This window comes from Eschrichtius robustus, chromosome 1, assembly GCF_028021215.1.
Source record: "Eschrichtius robustus isolate mEscRob2 chromosome 1, mEscRob2.pri, whole genome shotgun sequence".
Classification (NCBI taxonomy): Eukaryota; Metazoa; Chordata; class Mammalia; order Artiodactyla; family Eschrichtiidae; genus Eschrichtius; species Eschrichtius robustus.
Window position 1 is genome coordinate 146,037,121 of NC_090824.1, and position 21,014 is coordinate 146,058,134.

Below are 21,014 nucleotides of genomic sequence, written 5' to 3' on the forward strand. Positions count from 1 at the left end.
GTGTGCCATGCACCATCATCAAGCGTACGTGTGTTCTCTCACCCCGAGTCAGGTGGAATGCCAGGGAACGAATGCCAGCAACAGCCTGGGGCCCTCCGTATAGTCCATGATACCCAGCGAAGTGAGGACGATGTGGCAAGGCAAGGCATGGCGTAGGTGTCTCGGAGGGGTGTTGGCGTGCAGTCCGTAAGGATCCTGGTTTAACCCTTGTGGCAGTAAGCAGCACTTCTTTGCTGAAGCCTAGATGTTTGGCCACGGGAACTTGTGCACCGGGGCTACACCCTCACCTCTGGTCTTTTCCTGGGGAACACCAGCTTCGATGCCCTGAGACTTGACTGCACTACCTGCCCCATGGCTCTGCTCTGGCCACTCCCGAATGCTGACATGATTGAGCTCGCTGGCCGTCCCGTGGTGGAATCGGCAACTTTGCATGTTCAGCGTTTGAGCATGTACCTGGATCGATGATGACTCCCACAGATGCATTCCTTGGAAATCTGAACAAAATGAGTGAGAAATCCCTACCATCTCCTCACTGGAACTGAGGTCCAGCATGTGGCTCCCAAAAGGAAAGTAGGGAGAGGTTCACGTTGCATTTGCTGCCATGGGTGTCCACAGCCTCATTGTTCAAGTTGAGGGTGGTGGTCTTCTTGTGGGGAGAAGAGCCACTGGGAAAGGAGCCTGAGGTGCCCATCCAAGTGGGAAGGCTAGGGATAGCGTGCCGTCTCTGGGCGCCTTTGTCTAGCCACGACTGCTGTCCCCTACCACGGTTCAGCATGCGTGTGGGAGAGGAAGCGTGAGCCATTGGTGGGCCTGTTGCCTGCAATTGAGTTCTACAGGCCTCCCCCAACCCCTGGTCATTGCCTTGTGCCCTCAAAGAAACAGAAGTCTGTATGCTCAGGGTCAGAGCATGAGTCATGGCCTAGGCCACGCTTCTTTGTCATGTTCTGGTTGTGCGACAGGATGCAGTTTAGGTTTCTCCTCATGATCGGGGGAAATCAAGTGGGCCAATGTCCCTGGGAGTTGGGCCAAGCTGATGGCTCCTCCTTGGGTTGTGTCCCTCTTCTTTCTTGTTTGCGGAGGGACTCAAAAATGCCTTAGGCAATTCCCTGTGAAATCAACCTTCTGTGGCGAGGGGTTGCTCTGGCACCTTGCTGTGAGATGTTTGGATCCTGGCCCAGAGAGAAAGCAAGGCGAATAGGAAATACACGTGAGATAGTTGGCTAATCCCACAGGTTTACTGGTGGGTGTGTTGATCAATGGTGGCCATAGGCCATTACTTTGTGATGCTCTCAGGCGCGTTGGAGGCACGTGTAAGGAAGAAATACGGGTGCAATTTTGTGGATCATCCCACCCTTTGCCTCTCCTTTGTTGATTTGCTTCATGACGGGTCCCTGTGCCATCAAATGTTTGCCTTCATGGCATAGTATAGTGTCTTTGCATGGGGGCCGATTCAGAGGCCGGGTGGTATTTTGTCCCCTTTTTGCCATGGTCCCCCTGTGTTGAAGATGTGAGGGTGTTCCTCAGGACAGCCCAACGTCTTTTCTATACCAAGCCCACATAGCGTTCCCTGAGGTTTATAACTCTTCCCGGATGTTATTGGGCGCCTCCATGCGGAAACAAGGGAGTCGGCTGCCAAGGAAAGGCTACAGTAGGTTTAAGGGCAGGAGACGATGTGTGGTACGGGGGTCATTTCGTCCTGCCAACCGCTGGTGCGGCAAGCCTGTGTTCTCCGGCGTTTCTGGTCTCAGGCCAGAGAAGTCATGCCGTTTCAAGAATCCACGCTGTTGTCTCGGGTCTCTCTTTGTGCGGCTGTGGGAGATACGTTAGTTCTGAAGGACCTGGGTCTCACGGTTTCTCCGAGGTCATGGCACTGACAGGCCCAGAGTGCAAAAGTGCAAAGCACCACGGCAAGTTACCCAGTTGCTGCAAGGGTTTTGTCCCGCAACTTTGGGCATCGGAATGGCTCCTATGCCATTAGCTGTCCATGTTGTCCAAATGAAGAGACTTTGGCTTGGCTTTAATTTCATATGGAACTGTGCTCGTTAGTCCCCCTTACCTAGTTAAGTGAGCCAGGTCCAGGTGGTTTGTTGACTTTGTATCTTATATCCTTGCAGTTTTTCCATTCTTTTTGTAATGTGTCCCAGCAAACTAATTTATTCTAGCTTTGTTAATCATGATTATTTTTTATAGTAAATATTCATCTTTTGTCATTGGCCAGTTTTTTTCCTTGACCTTTTATTATATGTGTTATATTGTGATACAGTTGCCATTTTCTTCAGACAGTGTTGTTTTGTTTGTTTTTTTCAGAGCCTACGTTTTACATTTTCAAATGGTTTCCAGCAAGAATTTTAATAGACCCTGTGTGTTCATAGGGGATAGTGTCTTTTTGACCTTATTCTGTTATTTATTTGTCCTTTTAATGTCATTGTCATAGTCTTCTGTTTTTCCTCTTTTTTTTATATGGACCGTTTTTAAAGTCTTTATTGAATTTGTTACAATATTGCTTCTGTTTCTTTTTATTTTTTATTTTTCTTGGCCATGAGGCATGTGGGATCCTATGTCCCTAACGAGGGATTGAACCCCCACCCCCTGCATTGGAAGGCAATGTCTTTACCACTGAACCGCCTGGGAAGTCCCTAGATATTTTTTAAATTAATAAACTACAGCTAAATATTTCTCAGTGCTGTGTCAGGTACACCTTCTTTCATTTTTTGCTTTCATATTTTCCTGAAATGTTGTTATATAATTGAACTTTTTAGTTTTACATTTTATTTCCAGCTATCTTTTTGATTACAGTGTTTTAACTGTAGATTTTTAAAAATTCTGAATTCACACTTTTATATGTTTGTCCTACAACTGCTGTATTTTTAACCTTTAGTTGATTAGTATTATTTTTTAATGAGTTATTTAATATCTAGGCATCTTTTCTTTTTAATCACACAGATCCTTATTAGGATTTGTTTCTTAGATTTTATTTTCTGGTTTTAAAATGATTTTAATATATTGATCCACACTAATTTCTCTTAATATTTTTCCTGTTTTGTCAGCTCTAATAGTGAACCTATCTGGTGAGATTTTCATATTTATTATATAGGTTAATTTGTATTTCAGTTATTTATTTATTTACAATTCATATTATTTACTGGAGATTATTTTCTTTTTTATTTGTTTTAAGGTATTTTTTATTTACACTGTAAAATTTTTTCATCAATATTTTAATATTTTTTCTATAATTGCACTTTTAAGCTTTTGTTTCCTTCATTGATTTTCTGGTCACATTCTGTTCATGATTATTTTTCTTGTATAGTGTGATTTTTTCATTCCTATTGGGCAGTTGTTTTTTTTTTAATTGAAGTATAGTTGATAAACAATGTTGTAACTATCTCTGCTGTATAGCAAAGTGACTCTGTTATACACACATACACATTCTTTTTTTATATTCTTTTCCATTATGGTTTATCACAGCATATTGTATATAGTTCCCCATGCTATATATTAGGACCTTGTTGTTTATCCATTCTAAATGTAATTATTTGCATCTACGAACCCCAAACTCACAGTACATCCTTCTTTCTCCTCCCATCCCCCTTGGCAACCACAAGTCTGTTCTCTATGTCTATGAGTCTGTTTCTGTTTTGTAGATAGGTTCTTTTGTGCCATAATTTAGATTCTATGTATAAGTGATATCATACTGTATTTGTCTTTCTCTTTCTGACTTACTTCACTTAATATGATAATGTCTATTTGCATCTCTATTGGGCAGTTTTTCATACTAAATTGGGATACCTGATTTCTACTTAAATTTTTATTTTAGTTCCATGATCCCTGTGTTGGTTTATTTCAATGTCTTATCATATTTTTCTAGGGTGTGGTTTCAATTGCAGTCCGATTGTCAGAGCCGATTTGCTGCTGTTTTGATCCCTTTGTTTCTTTGGTTTTGCTGGACCTTCACATATCTCCTACTAGTCCTGTATAAGGTGTTGGAAAGTTTTTTCTAGACTGGGTTACCTAAGGCTCTCACTGGGGTAAGGGAGACTCCAGCATACAGAAATGAAGAGTTCCTCTTAATTAAGGTTGCTCAACGACATGGGATGACCTGACCTTTGTCACCCAGCTTTTAGCCTTTTTAGGTACAGAAAGAGTTTCTCTCTTCTAGACATCTTTGAGGTTAAGTAAATGAGAATACCTGCAGTGTAGGGATTCCTAGGCCAACTGATCAGTGAATGTGTTACAAATCTTTGCTCACTTTTGCTCTATTTTTGTAGTTCAACTTAGAATCAGCACTTGTTTTTTTATGAAAGAACTAATTTTTTTCACCTTGAGAAGTGAAATGTTGGAGAATATCATGACTATATCTGCCATCCAAACCTCACAGTCCAGTGGGAATTCTCACACTGGTAAGCATTTTGTCCTGAGAATACTGACATTAGAACATTTTAACATTCCAATGATAATAAAACTCTGGCCAAGCTAGTCAACTGTGAGACTAGGTCATTGACTGTGATGATTGGTCTCTGTGATTTAAAACTGTGGGTCATTGTGTCTGAGGGTGTTGGAATCCTGAGTGCTCAGTCTCTGCCACATATCTCACGTTTAATGTTCTTCTACAAATGTACCTGTATTGATGATGACTTCAGAAATGGATCTCAGTGGGGTCTGAATGAGGTGACTGACAAAATTACTTCTGTGAGGTGAGGTCCAGCACAAAGGACTATACTAGGCAAAAAATGGAGGGAGTTCAATTGATCAAGAAGTACTACCAATAGTGACTATGGTATTTGAAAGTTAACCTGGTTGCATAAATTATAGGAAATAAATTTTTTAGTTGTCTATAAACATCTGATTATCTGGTGGCAGAAAATACTGGACAGTATTTGCTCTGATGGAGGGTAGAGATTAACACAATTAATATTGTTGGAATAACATCAGAAATATTTCAGGAGAGAAATACATTATTTTATTTAATGTCAGGGTACATTTGTGAACCTTACCATCTTGTGCCTGGCAGACCAATGGACACATTTACTTCTCATCTTTCCACATTTTATTTTATTCCTACATGCAGCATGGATCAAGAACTGTGTTTCATATGAAAGAGAGGTGACATAAAGGACAGGATTCAGAATAAGTCTGCCTTTCCATCCTTAAGGTCCATTCTCAAACTGGTAAGAATTTTGTCCTGGAAATACTGACATTTCTCATAGGGGTAATGTAATATTTCAATAACAGTAAGTCTTTGACTATGCTAGTCAGCCTTGGAGCCTTGGGAAGTACATGTGATATATGGTCTCCATGACTGAATATGATAGGTCAGTGTGTCCATGGGTGATGAACTCCTGAGTGCTTGGTCTGTTGCTTAACTGAGCCTCAAAGTACCCCTTTTAATAATGTCCCTGGATTGATGATGACTGTAATTATTGATGTCAGAAAATCTGAACAAAATGAGTGACCTAATCAGTTCTGGGAAACTGAGGTCCAGCACAGATACCCACCCTGTGCAAAATATGTGGAGGGAGTGTTGAGTTTGTTCAGTTGTGAGGTACCAACAGGGACTGTTGTATTTGAAAGCTTACGAACGTGCATGCGTTCGATAAACTGAATTAGGCAGAGATCTGTACTTCTACAGTGTTGGGATAATAGTGAAACTCTCTGAGTGCTCACCTGGCAGCATTATTTATGTACTTAGTAAACAGACTCTAGAGAGCCAGCACATGAGAGCGGAAAATGTGGGTATGGTTATGCTTACACATGTTTGTCTGAGCTGCTGGAATCTTCTGAGTAACAGTCTCTTTAGGGCAATTAGATGGTCAAAACTCAAAGAGATGACAGGTTTCATGGGTTTTTATTCTTCATTTCTACATTAAGTGAAACAATTACATGGAAATTGAAGCATAGGTACTATATTTTGGAATGTCTTCACAGTATATTTTAATCTGCTCGCCAACCCAGTCTTAAGTTTTCAACTGTTGTTTAGTTGTGTCTCTCTTTTTCCTCCTATCATGTGAAGAAGAAGTTTCATATACATTTGATTGCTGGCTTCAATTATATGCTGTAATAAACATTTTTAGATGTGAAATCATGTTTAAAATTTTTGCATTTTTATATGGATTTCATGACTTCTGCCCTCAGTGTGTTTCAAATGTGTATAAGAGAGATCCTGGTTGTAATGCATGGTTCTGAGGCATGTGCTCTGGGGAACTCTGAAACTAATGTCTTATAAAAAAATTAATCTGTATACTACCATGTTCCAAATAGTGAGTGTAACTCTTCTGGTGATATCAGTTGTCCAGTGACTATCTATGGTGAATGTTATGTAAGCTTTTATCATTTAACATTATATTAAGAAGATTTTCTTTCTCAACCTCCCTAATTTTTGCTTGTGCTTTGTAGGTTGTAAGTGATGTTGAATGGAAGGTACATTTTATTGCTTGGAATTCTCACCACTACACCAAGGAACTGCTGTTTTTGTAACAGCTTTCTCACCTGGGAATGGCAAGAACAATGTATTCCAGAGATAACCCAATTTTCAATAAGTTTTTTGCAGGATTATTTTTGTTATTGTTTTTGAGAAGTCAGGAATTCACATGGTTTTTTAAGGACTGTTAATTCAAATACTGTGAGGCATTAATAATATGGTGAGTTATTCATGTTTTCTGTCTCCTTTATTTCCATAACTTTTGCTCTTTATTTGTTTGGAATATTATTTTTAAATAACTAAGTAAAGAAATAAATTAATACAGTTAAATGCAGGTGCACAGCGAAACATTCCATCTTTTGCTTGATTGATAAATGGACATTATCGCTTCTCATCTTTACATATTACATCTTTACATTCTATTACTACAATTCAAGATGGACCAAGAGTTGGGTTTCATATGAATGAGTTTATTCCCTCTTCTTGAGATCTGACATGAAGGAGTATTTCAGTAACAATTTTGCCTCTCATCCTTAAGGGCCAGTGGGAATTTTCATGCTGGTAAGCACTTTGTCCTGAAGATACTGACATTCCTCTCAGGGAGTGTAACCCTCCAGTGACAATGGGACTCTGGGGTCACCAGTGATGTTGACCTCCACGGTTGAATAGTGTGGGCCAGTGTGTCCCAGGGAGATGGATTCCTGAGAGCTCATTGTCTGCCACATGTTTCATTCTAAAGTTCCCTTTTATAAGTGTGCCTGGATAAATGGTGACTTCAAAAATGGACCTCAGTGGAATCTGAACAAAATGAGTGACAAAATCGCTTATGTGAGCTGAGATCCAGTCCACGGACCATGCTAGGCAAAAATGTGGAGGGATATTCAATTTGCTCAGCAGGTGTCCCCCAGAAAGGACTACGGTATTGAAAAACTAAGATGCTGGCATACGCTAGAGGAACTGAATTGTACAAAGGTCGATAAATAACCAATTTGGGGATGATATGATAACTCTTTGGGTACTTGGCTGCCAGCATGTACAAACTTGTAGTAAATAAACTCTGGGTAATCACCACTTGAATAATGAGTTCCATGACAAACCTTTGTAACTACACTTGAACCATTCACACATTTATCTGAGCTACCAAAATCTTCTGAGTGATTATTGATATCTTTAATGTGCTTAGATTGTCAATATTCAAAGATATTGTATTATGAACTTCTACTTTTCCTTTTCTATTAAGTGGAACAATTATATGTAAATTGAAGAGTAGATGTGTGGAATCTTCACAACATATTTTAATTTGCTTGCCATCCCAGACACCAGAATTAGAACAGTTGTTTCTTTGTTTTTCATTTTTCCTACAAACTGAGCAAGTAATTTCATATATTTTGAACGCTGGCTTCAACTACTAAACGTTTTTAGATGTGAAATGATTATACTTCAAATTCTTAGATTTTTACATGGATATCATTGGCCCCTTTCATATATTCTCAATGGGTTTCTAATGTGTTTAAAGAGACATCCTAGTTACAGTAAATGATTTTGCAGTGAGTGTTTTGGGGAAACTTTGAGACAAATATCTTAGAAAAAATTATATCTATTCTACTGTGATCAAAGTTGTGAGCATAATTGTTCTTGTCATCTCATGATCCAAGGAATATCAATTATGAATTCTTATAACTTCTTATAGCTGAATATTCCATTAGGAAAACTTTGTTTTGCAGTTTCCCTAATTTCCTGTGCACTTTTTTGTTGGCCATGACATTAGGATTCCATGAATATCATCACCACACCATTGAAGTACTGATTTTGTCACTTGTGCCAGCTCTCTTAACTGGGAAGTAACAAAACAATACACTCCTAGGGTAACATCCAATTTTAGTAAATTTACTTTTCTGGATTATTTTTATTATTTTTTAAGTAATCAAAAATTGTATTGAGTTGATGAATAGTCAGTTAATACAAACAACTTTACTAGCATTAATAATCTGTTGAGGCATCTGAGGCTTCAGTCGCCTTTATTTTTAAGATTTTATGCTTTTCTCTACTTTAACAAGAAACATCCCAGAGGAGTAATAAATTAGGATATTTTACATAAAGATACATAGCACATCTTCTTGTCTTATGCAATTTTGACAAATAGACATGTATACCTTTCACCTTTTCACATTTATACTTTCCCACAGGTAGATACGGACCAAAAACTGGGTTTCACATGGATGAGTTTCTTCCTACTCCTTGATATGTGCCATGAAGGAAAGTATTAGGAATAATTCTGCCTTCCATCCTCAAGGGCCAGCAGGAATTCTAATATCAGTAAGTATTTTTTCCTGAAAATACTCCATCCCAGGGAGAGGGAGTCCTGAGAGCTCAGTGTCTGCCACATATCTAAGGATCAAGGTCTCTTTCACAAATGTGCCTGGATAGATGATGACTTCAAAAATGGATCTTGTTGGAATCTTAACAAAATGAGTGACAAAATCACTGATGTGAACTGAGGTCCAGCACAAGAGACCATGCTAGGCAAAAATGTTGGGGTAGAGCTCAGTTTGGTCAGCTAGTGGAACCTATAGGGTCCATAGTAATTGAATGCTATCCTGATTGCATACATTAAGGGAATTGAATTTCACAGAGGTCTATAAATATCTGACTTAAGGATGACATGGCAACCCTTTGAATGCTTGGCTGGCAGTATCCATGCATTCATAGTAACCAGATCCTGGAGAACCAGCACAGGAATAGAGAGGCTGGTGGTAAATGGTTATGTCTACCCATGAGCCATTCACACATTTTTCTTAGGTGCCTAAGTCTTCAGAATGAAGTCAATTAGGTATTCAAGGCAGAATATATGAGTGTTTATTTATCTGTTAAAGTAAAAGAAAAATATAGAAATTGAAGAGCAGTTTCTATTTGTCAAAATGTCTTCCAGAATGTTTTAATTTCCTTGCTGACCAAGTCACAAGAATTGGAAGAGTTTTTTTCCCTGTCATCCAAAGAGGAATTTTCTAGACGTTAATGTTATGGATCCAAATAGATGCTGTATTAAACATTTTTAATTAAAAAATATTATATTTCCAGTTATTTATATTTTAGGTAGTTTTCATTGCCCAGTATTCATATTGTGTTAGTGGGTTTCACAGTGTTGAAGGGGAGATCCTAGTATTAATGCCTGATGCTGAGGGAAGGCTTTGGGGAAACTCTGAGATCAAGGTCTTATGACTTTCAGTGTTACCCTGATCCAAGTAGTGAGCATTATTTTTCTTCTTATACAGATAGTCAAGGGAATATTTATGGTTTATTCCTTATAATCTGTTATTAGTTAGTAAACTTTCAATTATGATGGTTTGGTTTGTCAAATTCCCTAATTTCCCAATATATTCAGTAGATTAGAGGTGATATTGAAGTTGGATGGAATTCCTCCCACTTCTTCAAGGAACTGCTGATATTGTCACTCATACCAGCTCCCTTCTACGGAAATAATCACAACAATGCACTCCAGAGGTAACATTGCAATTTTTAATAAATGTATTTTCATGGGTTTTTCTAGTATGTGTTTTTAGCGAGCAAGATTACAGATGGTGTTTTGGAGCCTGTTAATCCGAACAATGTGAGGCTTTTAATAGTCTGGGTCATCTGAGGTTTCTGTGTACTTTTTCCTCAGGATTTTAATGCTTCCTCCATTTTGAATAACATCAGAAGATCCTACTAGAGAAATAGTATTTTTGTATACTTGTGCATAGTGAACATCTTGTGTTGTGCGTGGTTAACAGGTGGACACATATACTTCTCATTTTTCCATAATTTTACTCTATGCCAGCATATCGACATGGACCAAGACCTCAGTTTTGTATAATAGTGTGGGCTACTGTGTCACAGGGAGATGGAGTCCTGAGAGCTCAGTGTCTGCCACATATCTCAGGATCAAGGTCTCTTTCACAAATGTGCCTGGATTGATGATGACTTCAAAAATGGATCTCGTTGGAATCTGAACAAAATGAGTGACAAAATCACTTATGTGAACTGAGATCCAGCATAAGAGACCACGTTAGGCAAAAATATGGAGAGGATTCAGTTTGGTCAGCTAGTAGTAACCCCCATAAAAGGACTATGATATTAGAAAACTAAGATGCTGGCATATGCTAGAGGAAATGAATTGTACAGAAATTATAAATAACCATTGTGGAATGACAACTCTGCGTGCTTGGCAGGCAGCATCTTTACACCCATAGTAAACAAACAGTGGAGAACCAGCACATGAAATGGTTGTGCTTAAACTAGGGCATTCGCACAGTTTCCTTAGATGTTGCAGTCTTTTGTGAAGATCAGCCTGTTTAGGTCTATTAGATAGCCAATTAGAAAGAAATTATTAGTTTTTGCTTGTCATTTATCTCTTACGTAAAAGAAATATGGGAAAATAGAAAAGTTGATTGCATTCGTGAGATTATCTTATATCATGTTTTAATTTGCTTGCTAACCTGTCAATTCAAAGAGTAGAATATGTTTTTTTCTTTTTCTTGTCACTCAGGGAGAAATTCCTAGATATTTGATGATGGATTAAATTTGGATATGTCATTAAACATTTTTAACATGAAATGATTAAATTTCTAATTCTTGGAATTTTATGTGGATATCATCAGCTAATATTCATATTCCTTCAGTGGGTTTATATGTTTAAAGAGAAGTTGTAATTTTAGTAAGTAATAGTCAGGGGGAATTTGGGGTCAACTTTGAGATGAAGGTCTTAGAAAAATTGATTTCCTATGCTACCCTTTTCCAAGGAACAAACATAATTTTTTCTCATTATATAGATTGTCAAGTGAATATCTGTGGTTAATTCCTTATTACTTTTTATCAATTGACATTCAATTGGGAAGGTTTTATATCACAACTTCCTTTATTTCCTCTGTGCTTTGAAAAATGGAAGTGACTTTGGAATTGCATGGAATACTCACCGCCATAAAAAAAAGTGCTGATTTTGTTGCTTTCACCTGTTCCCTCTCCTGGGATGGAACAGAATAATGAACTCCAAAGGTAATAACCAATTTTAAACACATTTTCTTTTTACGGCTTATTTTTATTATATTTTTTGTAATCAGATAGGTAATTGGTTTTGTGAAGTATCTGTTAATCCAAATAATGTGAGTTATTAATTATCTGGTGAGGTCCAATATTTTGTCTCCTTTATTTCCAAGGTTTTTGTGCTTTCTCCCTTTGAATAACATCAGAAACATTCTAGTAAAGTAATATGTGTATATTTAATATGAAGGTACATAATAAATCTGCTTGTATTGTGCATGTTTGACAAATAGACATATATACATCTAATTTTTCCATATTTTTACTCTATTTCCACAGGTATGGACCACTGGTTGAGTTTAATATGAAAAAGTTTATCCCTCTTCTTGAGAGGTGACATGAAGGAAAGTATTGAAAATAATTTTACCATCTCATCCTCAAGAGCCAGTGGGAATTGTAACATCAGTAAGCATTTCATCCTGAAAATATTGACATTCCTCTTAGGACATTGTAACACTCATATGACAATGAGACTCTGGCTGTGCTAGTCAGTCATGGGGCTGTCATCGACTGCGATAACTGGTCTGCATTATTGAATACTGTGGGTCAATGTATCTGAAGGTGTCAGATCCCTGAGTGCTCAGTGACTGCCACATATCTCAGGATCAAAGTCCCTTTTACTAATGTGCCTGGATTAATGATAACTTCACATATGTTTCTCATTGGAATATGAACAAATTGAGTGACAAAATCATTTGTCAGCTGAGGTCCCTCCCAGGTACCATGCTAGGCAAAAAATGTGGAGGGATCTCAATTGGTCTAGTAGAAGTACCAGCCAGGACTGAAGTGTTTGAAAGCTCACCTGATTGCATGCATTAAGGGAAATGAGCTGTACAGAGATCTATAAATGTCTGGTTTAGGGACGACATGGAAACTCTTAGAGTGCTTGGCTGACAGCATCCATTCACTCATAGTAATCAGACTCTGGAGAACCAGCACATGAGTAGTGAGACCCAGGATATATGTTTTTGTCTACCCTTGAGCCATTCACAAGATTTCCTTAGATGCTACAATCTTGTGAGTGAGCAGTAGTCTATTGAGGTCAATTACATAGTCAGTTCAAAAGATATTATGTCTTGTCATTTTTTTTAGATAAAGCAAATATATGGAAATTTAAAAGTAGTTTGTATTTACAGGAATATCTCAGGGGATGTTTTGATTTGATTGTTAACTCAGTCACAAAAATTCATACAGTTATTTTTCTTCTCACCCAAAGAGAAATTTTCTAGACATTTGAGTGATGGAGTCAAGTACATGCTGCATTAAATATTTTTATTTGTGAAATTATTGCGTTTCCAGTTCTTGGCATTTTATTGGTTAATATTCATATTCCTTCAGTCTGTTTCACATGTGTTTTAAGGGAGATCCCAGTTTTAATGAGTGATTCTAAGTGTCCTTTGGGGAAATTTTGACAAGGTCTTAGAACAAATGACTTTCTATACTTTCCTGTTCCATGGAACAATGCTATTTTCATTCTTATCATACAGGTGGTCAACAAATGTATGTAATTAATTCCTTATAACCTCTTATCAATTAATATTCAACTTGGAAGGTTTGCTTTCTCAACTCCTCTAATTTCCTCTGTGGTTTGTAGGTTGGAAGTAATATTGGAATTGCATGGAATTCTTACCACTCCACCAAAGAAGAGCTGGTTTTGTCACTTCTGCCAGCTCCTTATCTAAGAAGAAATCCAATGATGCACTCTCAAGGTAACATTTAATCTTTTATAAATATTTCCTGAGTTATTATTTTTTAAGTAATCAAGAATGTAATTGGTGTTGTGTAGAGTCTGTCAATTCAAACAGTGTGAGGACTTAATAATCTTGTGATTCTTTGAGGCTTCTTTCTGTTCTTTTCCAGAATTTTTGCATTTTCTCAGTCTTCCTACTAATGCCTCATACAGGAATTAAGCATGGAGACAATGGTAAAGCCATTCCTCACCAGTGTGGCAGAGAGAAATTGTTTCTACTGAGGGGTGTGCTTGGCCAAATGTCACTGAATCCTCAGCAGTGTGGCCTGGTGAGCACCACCCTGACAATAGGACGGGAAGTATTTCATGGTGAGAGGGCTCAGTGTCTGACTTTTCCTCTCTGCACCCTCCCAACCTCTCTAGTCACATGTCAGTATTTATTGTGCCTGTGTGAGTCCTGCCTGCATTGCTGTGACCATACCATGTAGAATCAGGCATAGAGTAACTGTGCATCCTCTGCAAATTGCCAGGTTCCTGAGCTCAAGCAAGTTTAGTGCTATAGGTGATTTTTAGACGACTGTTCTTTATTTCCCTATCATGGCTTTTTGCAGTTTTCTCCTCCCCAATCCATTCGGTCATCTTTGAGGATAAAATAATTCTGAGGTTTAATTTACAGAATATATATGCATTATATGTATTGTTTTGATTGAATTGTTCACCAGGCTAACATTTTCCTGGAACTTTAAGCACATTCCGACAGTCTGATTGCACGTTTAATTTGTCTGGCAGAAAATGTTGGACAATATTTGCTCTTATGGAGGCCAGAGAGCCTAACACAATTAATGTTGTTGGAATAACACTGAAAACATCCAACAGAGCAATGCATTAGCTTATTTAATAGGAGGGTACATTATTGAACCCTACTGTCTTATGCCTGACAGACCAATGGACAGGTTTACTTATAATCTTTCCACATTTTTATTCTACTCCCACAGGGTAACAAGGATAGAGCTCAGGTTTCCTATGAAAATGTTTATTCCTTCCCCTTGAGATGCGACATGAAGGAAAGGCCCATCCTAAGAGGCCAGTGGGAATTCTCAAGTCAGTAAGCATTTGTCCCTAAAATATTGACCTTCCTTCTAAAGATTATATAATATTCCAATTACCGTAAGGCACTGTCTATGATAGTCAGCTGTGGAGCCTGGATCACTGATGTGGGGTCTGGTCTCCATAACTGAGTAGAGTAGATAAGTGATGAACTAAGGAGTTTCTTTCACTTTCTGAGGTGAGCAGTGCCCTATTTTAGAAACTCATGTGTATCAATGATTGCTATAATAATTGATCTCATTTAAAAATCTGAACAAAATGAGTTACACAATCACTTCTGTGAAACTGAGGTCTAGCATAGATACCCACCCTAAGCAAAATATTTACAGGGTGGAGATCAGTGATGTCATTCATGTGGTATCAGGAAGAACTGTGGTATTAGAAAGCTAAGCTGCTTGCCTGCATTAGAGGAACTGAACTGTACAGTGTATATTCATATCTAATTTTCAGGCGAAATTGCAAACCTTTGAGTCTTTAGCTGGCAGCATAAATACACTTGTAGTAAACAGACCCTGGGAAACTAGCACATGAGCACTGAAGATTCTAGAAATGGTTGTACCTACACTTGAGCCATTCACACAGTTGTCGGAGCTGCTGGAGTCCTCTCTTGAGGGCTATTTATAGGTGGTCAAAATACAGATTATGGATTTTTACTTTTCCCTAGTAAGTGAAACAAATATATGATAATTAAAAAGTAGGTACTATATGTGAAACCTTCACAATATATTTTAATTTGATGGCCAACCAGTCACTAGGATTGAATTATTGTTTCTTTGTTTTTTGTTTTTCTCATCAACCAAAAGAGCAACACACGAGTACTGGCTTCAACTATATACTGCATTAAACATTTTCAGATGTGAAATGATTAAATTTCCAGTTCTTGTGTTTGTTTGTTTGTTTTACATGGATTTCCTTAGCCACTTTTATATACCCCCAATGGATTTCTAATGTGTTTAAAGAAAGATCCTAGTTATAATGGATGAAGTTATGGTGGGTACACTGAGGAAACTTTGAGACAAATGTCTTAGAACAAATATTTCTAAACTAATATGTTCCAAGGAGTGAGCATTTATAGTTCTTGTCATATTGATTGCCACTGAATATCTTTGATGTATTCCTTATAACAACTTGTTACTAAATATTACATTAGGAAAGTTCTGTTGCTCAAATCCCTAATTTCACTTGTGCTTTGCAGATTGGAAGTGATGTTAGAGAGAAGGGACATTTTGCTGCTTGGAATTCTCACTGCCACACCAAAGAAATGCTGTTTTTGTCACTTGCACCAGCTCCTTTCTCTGGGAAAAATCAAAACAATGCCTTCCATATGTAATATCTAATTTTAATAAATGTATGTTCCTAGATTATTTTATTAAGCAATTTAGAATTTTATTGCTTTTGTGAGGTGTCTGTTAATCCAAAGAGTGTGAGGCATTAATAACCTGGTGAGTCATGTGAGGCACTTTTCCACCCCAAATTTTTGCACTATCTGTCTTTTGAATAATTTCAGAAACATCTCAGTAGAGTGATAATATGTATTACATGCATATACATAGTGAACGCTCCTGTCTTGTAGATAGTTGACAAATGGACTCATCCTACTTCTCATCTAAATGCACATTTATTCTTTCCCACAGGTTGATGTGTTCCAAAAACTGGGTTTCATATGGATGAGTTTATCCCTTCCCCTTGAGATGAGACATGAAGGAAATTGTTGGGAATAATTCTGCTTTCCATCCTCAAAGGCCTGTGTGAATTCTCACAAAGGTAAACATTTTGTCCTGAGGATACTGATATTCTTTTAGGGACTTGCAATGTTCCAATGACACTGAGAGTCTATCTGCATTAGTCAAACATGGAACTGGGTCACTGATTGTGTTTGCTGGTCTCCATGACTTAATAGCATGGACTGTGTATCCAGTGGTGATGGGATCCTTATTGTTCAGTGTCTGTCACCTATCTCAGGCTCACAGTTGCTTTATAAACATGTTGGGGCCAATGATGGCTTCAATAATTGATCTGTTGGAAAATCTGGACAAAATGAGTGACAGAATCACTTCTCTGAAACTGAGTTCAATATATATAAAAGGACATATGACAAAATTAGTGTTACTCTGAAGTAGATTGTGATAATTTAAGGTGCTTTTGTAAACCCTGGGGTCAGTACTAAGCAAATAACTCAAAAACATTAAAAGAACTACCGAAGAATTAAAATAGTACAATAAGAAGTATCTATTTATACAAAAAAGGCAGCTAAGAATGAACAGAGAAACCAAAATGATATGACATCTAGAAAACAGATAGGAAAATGGCAGGCATAAATCCAACCACGTGACCATTATATTAAATTTAAAAGACAGAAACTGGGAGATTTCATTTAAAAAATTAAACAGGTATACATTGTTCATAAAAGAGATACTTTAGAACAAAAACACAAACTGTCTGAAAGTAAAAGATTAGTAATTATATCATGCAGAGAATACCCAGAATAGAGCAAGAGTGGCTATACTGACATCAGAGAAAATAGTCTTTATGGTAAAATATTACTAGAAATGAAGAAGGATATTATACGATAGAAGGTTTAATTACATAATCATCAAGTAATAGTGCCTCAAATTACATAAAGCAAAAACCGACATGATCAAAAGGATAAATAGGCAATTAAGCAGTAACATCTGGCCTGAAGAGGTACTGAAGAGGACCCTCTTCTTAATAATTGATAGACCAATATAGAGAATCAGTGTGGTTATAGCATACTTGAGCAATCTTATCAACCAACTTGACCTGACATATATAGAACATTCTACCTACCAATAGCAGAGCACAAATTATTTTCAAACACATCTGGAACATTTTCTGGCATAGGTCATATGCTAAGTTATAAAACTGAACTCAGTGAATTTTAAAAGATTGAAATTGTGTAGAGTATGTTCTGTGACCATAGAAGAATTAAATTAGAAATCAAACAAGTCAATCTGGGTTATTACTAAATATTTGGAAATTAACATCCTTTACAAGAACCCATGGTCAAAGACAAAATTATAAAAGTAAACATTTAGAACTGAGTGGGATACAACTGAAGACATGCCTAGACAGAAATTTATAGTTTTAAATGATTATATTAGAAAAGAGGAAAAATATCAAACAAATAATCTAAGCTTTAACCCTAAGAAGCAAGAAAAAGACTAAACTAGAGAATTAAACCCAAATCAAGTAAAAGGGAGTAAATAATACATTTGTGAGCAAAGGTCAATGACATAAAAGTAAAGCCCAGAATAACTATAGGGAAAACCCATGAAACTGAAAGCTAGATTGGTTGGAGGAATGCTACTATTTGTCTCATTGTGTTTTCTTGAGAGGAGGTGGCTCTGGAGGAAAGCAACGTTATAGTTGCACTTTAAACTAAGTAACAGGGGCTTCCCTGGTGGCGCAGTGGTTGAGAATCTGCCTGCCAATGCAGGGGACACAGGTTCGAGCCCTGGTCTGGGAAGATCCCACATGCCGCGGAGCAGCTGGGCCCGTGAGCCACAATTACTGAGCCTGTGCGTCTGGAGCCTGTGCTCCACAACAGGAGAGGCCGCGATAGTGAGAGACCCGCGCACCGCGATGAAGAGTGGCCCCTGCTTGCCACAACTAGAGAAAGCCCTCGCACAGAAACGAAAGACCCAACACAGCCATAAATAAATAAATAAACAAAAAAATTTCTAAACTCAGTAACATGCCATTGATATTAGGTTTGCATTACTATCAGTATCAGTGCTGATCTCTGTGAAGTTTCCAGAAGATTCATTGACAATATACCACCGTTCAAATTTACCCGTTGCTAGCCAGTGGTTTTTTTGATTTGTTTTTGTTTATTTGTTCATTTTATTTTGCTTGTCAATAGTTTAATCTATTTTGGGAGGACCCTTGTTATAACATCAGATACGTACATTAATTATATGGTGAGTCCTCCGTGGTTTCCATTCCTGTAGATTCTAGGATTTTTCACACTTCTGTGCTTAGCTCAAAGCATAAAGGCATTGGACATTGAGAGTGCTTGAATAGTTCCTTCCTTTTTAGGAATGAAGATGATGTTGGGCCAAAATAAGGTATATGATTGAGAGAAGGTCCCTGAAACCTCAGCAGTGTGTCCTGTTTAGTGACCATTTGAAGAGAATGGGAAACTGCCCCAAACACAGTTCATGACAGAATGGAACACTCTATGCACTCCTTACCTGTTTAGTTATTTTTCTCAAATTAATGAGTATTCACAGTGTATTCTCAACATAGTCGATATCATCATCCTGGGGTGAAAAATTGGTTCTTGGGGATCAAAAGAAATCTTAAATATTACAGTAGTCCATTGTCCTCCAAACAGCCATAGTACATAAGCAGATATACAGCATATCTGTGGTACTAAAATTTGGGAGCAGGGTTGAAAACTAGGAGAAAATGTCTAAGAAGGATATCCAGGAAGGTGATGGGAAAAAAAGGTTGTGAAACACTGTTGAACATGTTTCTGCCATCCAACTATATAAAAATCAGGTGTGATGTAAGCCAGAGCACTTGCTACTATTTGCCAAGATTTTCTTAGTAGCAGCAGGTTTTACAGAGACAGTGATTTAAGAAGGTTGTGTTTCTTTTCCCAGTAGAGGCACTTAATATCTTTCTCTTCCTCAATACATTATCTTAACTTAGTTCTTAAATATTTTCTGAAGAAGTGTGTCTGTGTAGGTTCCTTTGAAGGCAATGGCTGCTTATCTTCTATTGGGACTTTCAGAAAACTCAAAGTCCACATCTATATATTTTCCAGCAGGAATATTTAGGACTAAATTTGCTGTGTCTGAGACCAATAGCTATTGCCATTGTGCAATAACATATGCACAGCGATATGCTATTTCTCACCCCTAAGATTTCCAGACCTTTGTTCAGCAGAAACCAAAGTTCTATTGGACACAAGTTATCTAGAGTTATTACATGTATGTTACTATATGATAAGAGATGTAGTTATTATAAAAATAACATCTTTAAAATACTTGTTGAAATTTTAGGTAAGATTATTTTGGAAAAACGTGTTGGAAAATAGAATTATAAGCTATCACATTATGACAAATATTTCTAAATTTGTTTATTGACTTGTCAGGAAGCAAGAAAATAAAATAAGACAGTGGCCTTGTATCAATATGTTTATATTCAGAAGACCAATGCATGTTTTAACAAGGGTATGTTTTTTGCTTAACTTTAATATAAAAGTTAAAATTTTACTCCTTTACATAAATCTAGTATTTCAATATATCTTAATGGTTGACATGATAATAGAAGAAAACCTGTAAATACATTTGATAAAATTTGTGATATAGTGTTCTGCAGATGACTTCAGAAAGAGTATTCAGACATCACTTTAAGATAGATACAGTTTTTCATTTGTTCATCGGGTGATCAGCAAAGTTGAGATCAGTAAATCACATGTAAGCCATTGTTCTCTGCATTTTTGAAGATAATCTGAACATAGTAATCAAATGTGTTCTTCATTTTGTCACATCTATAGTTATATTGAGATTGCTTAAAAATCATATATTAAAATATTGTATTTATCGATATGTTTTAGATGAAGAATAGTTAGTACACTTCTGATTATTGCACAGAACAGCACTTTTCACTAGATTATTGTTTTGGGGCAAATTTTAGACTACTTTTTTAAAAAGAGTAATTTGGCTTAATCCAATGTTTCTCGGTATTTGGATATTATTGACAGACATTTTTTCTAAAGATGGTCTTATGATAATTGATAAACTAGAAACAATTTTCTTTTGCCATTGGAATTGTTGGGAGCTTCTGTTGGACTTCACTGGGTTGTAATAGAGAAACCATGTTTTCATTGATCTGTACATAATAGTAAAAAAATTGTTTTCTAACATTTAGTCTTAATGGAATGAGAATATTTTACCTTGCTAACATAATTATTGGTCAGATACTCTCTGTGTCTATTGGACCTCAGGGGGAACGGAGAACAGTGCTTGTCTGAAGGTTGTGCACTTAACACACAAAGGACTTAGCAACATCCACCCTGCCCAGTCTGTGTGTAGCACAGGATACTCACATTTTATGAATGTTTTATTGTTAAATTAGATTACATGCATGTGTGTTTGTGTACCGTTTATATGTACCCATAGGTGCATTTATATCTGCATATACTCTTTCTTAAACTGTTACTTTTCCTCTTTTTTTTCCTGTCAGGTGATAGAGCCTAGAAGGAAAGGGAAACTGTCTATGCCTTTGCCTTAACTTCTGAATGTCAGTTCTAGAGAAGGAGGTGACAACTTACTTCTCAGCCAATGCTCTCCCTTCCTACCTGTGGTCCTTTGGACACCCTCGCAGGTATGACTATACAGGCAGGGAACTGCATGTTTATTAGAAAAAGGCCTCAAATGGATAGGCATTGATAGATCTTGCTCTTCTTAAGTTTGATGACATTTGGTTGTAGATAAATAACATTAAAAACCAATCCAAGAGCCAGATGAGAGTGAGAATAGTAATTGGAAGTTACAGCTTTGGGTCATAACAGGTCTTCCTAAATGGGGGTCTTTCCTCAACTATTCTATCCTAAAACTAAATCTACCTTTATAATACCATTTACTAAGTTACTTCTCAGCTCTTTATTTGTATGATTGATTAATCAAATTGAGTTTTAATTTCTTATGGCCTGATGTTTTTAGATTCATTTTTGTGACACAAACACCTAATGGG

General features: G+C 37.2%; 1 non-coding gene and 4 pseudogenes across 1 annotated transcript; all 5 read left to right on the forward strand.

Moving 5' to 3' along the window:
- The first annotated feature begins 455 nt into the window (after positions 1-455).
- LOC137753263 (small nucleolar RNA SNORD116) lies at positions 456-547 on the forward strand. The gene has a single exon (XR_011071435.1). It is a non-coding gene; the product is annotated as a small nucleolar RNA SNORD116 (small nucleolar RNA).
- Positions 548-8,836: 8,289 nt separating this feature from the next.
- LOC137751707 (small nucleolar RNA SNORD116) lies at positions 8,837-8,918 on the forward strand (annotated as a pseudogene).
- Positions 8,919-10,362: 1,444 nt separating this feature from the next.
- Positions 10,363-10,444, forward strand: LOC137751674 (small nucleolar RNA SNORD116; annotated as a pseudogene).
- Positions 10,445-12,122: 1,678 nt separating this feature from the next.
- LOC137752031 (small nucleolar RNA SNORD116) lies at positions 12,123-12,202 on the forward strand (annotated as a pseudogene).
- A 2,295-nt stretch (positions 12,203-14,497) lies between these two features.
- LOC137752063 (small nucleolar RNA SNORD116) lies at positions 14,498-14,582 on the forward strand (annotated as a pseudogene).
- Positions 14,583-21,014: the final 6,432 nt, after the last annotated feature.